Source organism: Canis aureus, chromosome 5, assembly GCF_053574225.1.
Source record: "Canis aureus isolate CA01 chromosome 5, VMU_Caureus_v.1.0, whole genome shotgun sequence".
Taxonomy (NCBI): domain Eukaryota; kingdom Metazoa; phylum Chordata; class Mammalia; order Carnivora; family Canidae; genus Canis; species Canis aureus.
In genome coordinates this window covers 32,096,584-32,102,231 of record NC_135615.1, presented here as the reverse complement: position 1 = coordinate 32,102,231, position 5,648 = coordinate 32,096,584, and positions in this window count along the sequence as shown.

The following is a 5,648-nucleotide window of genomic DNA, read 5'->3' as shown; positions in this document are numbered from 1 at the left end:
CCTTTTGACACCAGAAACTACATATAATGGTTTTTGCCCTGCGAATGCCAGCAGGGCATCGTATAAAATTATAGTGGTAGCAATCGAGGTGCTGTAAAACTGAGTGGGAAGGCAGCATTTCCGTACAGAGCGAAGCAGTTGATGTTACCCCCACTGGCATAAAGCGAAGCGAGCAAATTCTAAGAGAGGAAGAGCGGAGCCAGGTGCGGGTAACTTCCTCGTGCGTGGATCTCAGGCACAGTCGCACACCGGGCTCCGCGAAGCTCGACCAGCGAGCATCCCCAGGCCCCCCGGGGACTTGGGTTGAGCTGCTCTGGGATGCCTCCTGCATCCTCACCTTCTGGGAGCTTCCAGAGCCGCCCAGGTGGCTCTCAGCCCATGGCTGAGAACTGCAGCCTTAGAGCAGGGCCAGCCGTGATGAACCCACTTGGGTGAGTAGGGAGGGCCCAGAATCCATCAGATCACGAAGTGGACCGTCTCCCACGACTTCCAGGTTGTGAATGGCCAGCCAGCCTTCATCCTGCTGCCCTGACTGGCATGAGCTCCTGAGCTGCCCTTGCCCCTGCCCTGCTCGGGCCTCCACATGCCCCTGACCAAGCCCATCACGCCCAGGGTGCAGAGCAATGGTGTATTGGGAATGATGTGGCAAGAAGAAGTGGAAGAAATGCTTTGGTCTCCATGCTCCTCCCCCATCTCAAGCCCTGACACATCCTCAGGACTCTGGGTTAGGGTCCATGCGCCGGCCAGGGGAGTTTCTGCAGCTCAGGAGCCTTGAGCTTCTGGAGGCTTGCTCCTGCACACCTGCCCCTCTTCTTCCTGCCTCTGCACATTTGCACGGCTTGTGTGGTGTCAACTTGAGTGGCAGCAGCTGGAACAGACCCCCGTGCATGCCCAGGGAGGCTGGGGGGAGCTGGCAAGAGAGGGTGCTGGGAAGGGGTGCGGGAGGCCTCGGGCTGGTGGCGCGAGGGCCCTGGAAAGGCGACGGGAAACACGCATGCTGCCCAGGGCCGCAGCCGCGGCTGACTCAGAAGCTAATGCATATGTAGGATTTCCTCTGAGCCTCATGCTACACATGGTTCTTAACATCCAGCGTAGCTGAGAAAATCAGACTGACTAGAGATTGAAAATATCCTTAGCTAAAACGTAATGGAATACAGAATGTGTCCCTGCATACATCTAGAGAAATGTCATGAGCCAACTAGAAATTTCCTTGGAAGAGGAAGAACTGGTCCTTTCCGTTTAGAAACCTCACTCATTTGCTCTTCTATTTAGGGAATGTCATTCATGAGCTATTAGAGAAAACCCAACCCCAAATTGGGATAGTGGTGATAAAGCAGTAACGGTGATATGATCGCATTATTTTCCAGGCTTTTCGGGACCATTTTCTTTCCTCGCTCACTCGTGTATTCATCCCACCTAGGTATGTTAGGGGATTTCCGGGGGCTGAGCCCCATGATGTGTGTAAATGAATGACAATAGAGACCCACATGCCGTCCTGTCCTCCTAGTGGAGGTCGGGCATCACACGAGGAAGGACCCCCAAGGACAGATCGTGGTAAAATATGTCACACTCTGCGAAGGACGAGCCCAAGTGCAATGAGACAGTTTACCAGAAAGTCCAACTGTGATGCGAACGCTCTGGGGACCCTCTGCAGGGAAACAGCATTTGTGTTGAGGCTTGACTGAAATGACACGAGCGACTCCGTTCGGGGTTGGAGGGAGCTCAGCTGGTGTGCAAAGAAAGTTGTGCTGTGGGCAGCGTCACGAAGGTATCTTACAAAGGAGACGCACATGCACACGGGCTGAGTGGCTGATAGAGAGAGGACCCCACCTGGCTGGGGCGGCCTCTTTCCAGAGAATATGGGATCAACCTGCAGGAGGCCAAAGACCATGACTCTGAAGACCCCCCCCCCCCACCCCACTCCCCGCCACCGGCCCAGCCAACAGCCTGTTGTGCAGTGTGGACGCTGCAGGCAGCCCTTGTGCGTTTAATGACAAACAGAGAAAGGTCCCTTTTCGGTCATGGAGCCATTGGCTTGCACTTCCTTGGCCCGTTTGGTCTTGTTGAAGCCTTTGGAAAAACCCCGCTGGGGATTCTGAGCTCTGCTTCTTTCCCACACTAAGGTTCTCTCATCCCCAGGTCCCTACGATGCGCAATTTGAACGACGTCACTCCTTGGCTGGGAGCGAGCGTGCAAGGTGTTAGCGGGGACTCCTGGTGAGGCTGAGCTCTGTGTCCCATGGGTCACCGCATCCACCTTGTTTTGTGTTTCTGGGTGTCCAGAAGGACGTAGCTGTCCTTTCCACCGGACTCAATCTCCGTCCCAATGCTAACTTGCGCTCATCCCAGATCGACAAGGAATCCCTTACTGGGAAAACCCACCCCCTGCTGCGTGTTCTCCTCCCTTCCCTTCTCCACCCCAAACCCTCCGTGAGTGTACCCCCCAAACTTACTCTTGTATCCTTATCCATGAAGAACCGTAGGTCGGGATTATTGGGATTATTTCACAATCGGCTAGGGTTTCTCGTTGTGCTGAGTCAGCGTCGGGGTTGCTCACGTTCTCGGTTTTAAGGCCGGACCAAGGCGTCCCTAACAGTTCCCTCAGATCCGTCCATCCCACAGACCTGCCTCTTTTCCTGTCCCAGAGCAGACACTACCACAAGTTTCCGTGGCTGAGCGGTAGGTACCCTTTTCTCCTGAGGATTAAGCAGGTCCTGGGCCGGTCAGTATCGAACCCGCGGCGCTGTGAGCTCACATCTTACTCGGGGCTTGTGCAGAAAAAGAAAAAAGGCCCTAATCGCAACTTGCCTTAGTGCGAGCAAGCGCTGGGCTAAAAGCTCATTTGTGCGCATTAAATAATATTCCCAGTCTTTGCCTAACAAGCGGACGTGCCCGAAAAGACAGGCCGCGTGCTTAAGGCCCAATGGTCTCCCGCCTGTGTGGGCCCCGGCCCCGCAGCCCTGGCGTTATCTGGGGGGCTGATTAGAAACGCAGGCTCTCAGGCCCCGTCCCTCCTACTGAATCAGAAACCGTTTTAACGAGATCGTTCAGTGATTTATATGCACAATAAAATGTGACGCCCTCCGGCTTAATGCATATTAAGGAGTCTTTATTTCCTCCTGAATTCCTGGGACTGAGCAGAATGATTCTCCTTCCCTGTGGTCCTGGTGGGGTGGGCTGCACCAGGGTGCAGGCCTTGTAGTAATCATGCGTGTGCGGGGGTGGTGGTGGTGGTGGTGGTGGTGGTGGTGGTGGTGGTGTTTTTCACTTTCTCCATTTTCTGGTGCTTTGACGTCTCGGGCTCCCGATGCCCCGCAGAGACGGCCCTTAGGGCTGGCTCATTCCTGCAGGCCCCAGAACGCTCCCCTTCAAGCTCCTGCACCTTTCATGGCAACCACCCAACCAAGCCCCCCTTCCTCCGTGGGGCTCTCGCTCTCAGGGCCTCCTGCTGCTCCCCCCAAAGGCCAGTGGCCTGATCAGGGACGTCCTCTATACCTTGGGGTCCACCGAAATCACTGAAACCAGGCCGTCCCAGGCCTGGCATCCTGCCTCAGGTGGAAACACCTACAGAGTGTGGCCCGTGTTCCGACCCGGCTCCCTCGGCCTCCGGGCCGCCCCCCGGGCTTCCCCACATGGCCTTGGGGGGCGCCGTGCACCCTGTTCCTCCTGGAACGGAGACTGACTTCTCAGGGGCTGTCATTGCCCGATCTGGGCGTCTTGCCGGCCCTGAATAATCATAAAACCCGCGCCCTACGACAGGCCTTCTCCTGAGATGCCCCATCCCACGACAACAGGAGGGTAACAAGGGATTTCAGAGGAGGGGTGGCTCCGGCAGGGGGAGCCCCGGGTCAGCCGCTCCCTGCTCAGCCAGGAGGTGGCGGGGGAGGGGGGACTCGGGAGGGGTGGGCGCCCCCAAGCCTCCCTGACGGCAGCGCAGGGCCCGGCCCTTCCTTGAGCAGGGAAGGCAGCGAGCCCCCCCCAGTCAGAGGAGCCGGTTCCTGGCCTCCTGGCCTCACACCAAGCCTCCCCAACCGGCCTTTGGACGTGTGTGCACACTGAACTTAAAAAAAAAAGACCCTAATGAAGACTCACGAGTTTTAAAATAGAGACATTAAACTTGAAAGGCTTATATCTGATCCCAGAACACCAGCGGAATCACATCTACGGAGGAATGCCTGCTTCTGTTGGGGAGCCGGTGCCAGCGGCCGTCATCTGATAAAGCGCATCCGTCGCTGGGGGTCCCCTGCTTCCCCCCCAAAAAACACACCCATCAGCTGTTTTATCTGTTTTCTTTATCCTCCGGGGATTTGGCTGGAATTGGAAGGCCCACCAGAGACTACATTCTGTTATCACACCTACCTTGTCTGGGTGAGGAAATAGTGTATCCTTCTCCTTAAATTTTTAAAATAGTGAATTTTTTTTTTTTTTTTTTGATGGGGAAGGGTACTTTCAAAAGGATAACTATGCCCATCCTAGATGTTCTTTCCAATGGAACGAAAGTCCGAAGGGGACCAGAAGGTCGTCTTGCCTGGATGTTCACTGTCCGTGCCCGCGGGCCGGGTAGGCCGCAGCCCGTGGTCCCGCCTCACGGCCGCGGAGCATGACTGTGCAGATGGAGCAGGAGACACAGAGGACCGGCCTGTGTCTGGAAGCCAGCTCTCTTGGCTTCGGTCGGTGGCCCGATTCCCACGGGGATGTGCCCCCGACGGCGCCCTGAGGAGCCCTGCAGGTGTGTGGTTCTTAGGAAAGTCCGAGAGCGTGGCCCCGGGTTTCTCCACAGCGTCGAGGCTCAGCGCTTCAGGTGACTTACATTGTGCCACATGGTGATGCGTGGGTCCCACCCGGGCAGATGGGACGCGATCGAGCGGCTCGCCCTCTCGCTGTCAGCAGCCTCTCCTTCCCTCTCCCGGCCACAGCTTCACTCCTGCCATCCACGCGGGCGTTCCTACCCACACGGGACCGCACTGGCATTTGCACCCATGCACCCTGCGCCCCTCGGCGGGCAGGAGGGAATCCCAGGACACCTCTGCTCCTCGCCCTCCCTGCACGTCTGGCAGAGAGGCAGCCCGCCAACCGGCTGGCTGGCGTCTCAGAAGATGCCAAGGTCCTGGGGCGCATTGCACGTGCAGCAAACAGAGAGGACGGCGGGCCCCAGGAGCGTTGCCGTGCAGCCGCCACATGCAGGCTCAGTCGTATTTACATGTGACTACTCTTGAGCTTATTTTACCAAAAAAAGCAGACTGAAAAAAAGCCGTGTAAGCCGGCAAATGAGCCTCAGACGCTGTCTTTGTGGATCTGTGACCGAAGTTTTCACATGTGAGCGTGACTCACAGGTAAACATCCGACGTGAGCCTCACTGAGGCTGCTGTAGGTGTGACTATAAATAAGAACGATTTTTCAGCTAAAACAGCAGAGCATTTTATTATTTAGCTTCTCCACTCGTTTGAACTTGGGAGTTCAGAGGACTGCACCCCAATTTCCCAGCTTGCGGGAACCCAGCACCCCCAGTTTCTCCTAATCCCTGTGGTGGCCTGACCATCTCTGCGCACAGGACCGGACTGAGCGATGAAACCATATTGGACCATAATTCACCCGGGGCCATGTCGTCTGGTACCAAGGCCACAGGCTTTGGATTGAGAAAGATCCAGG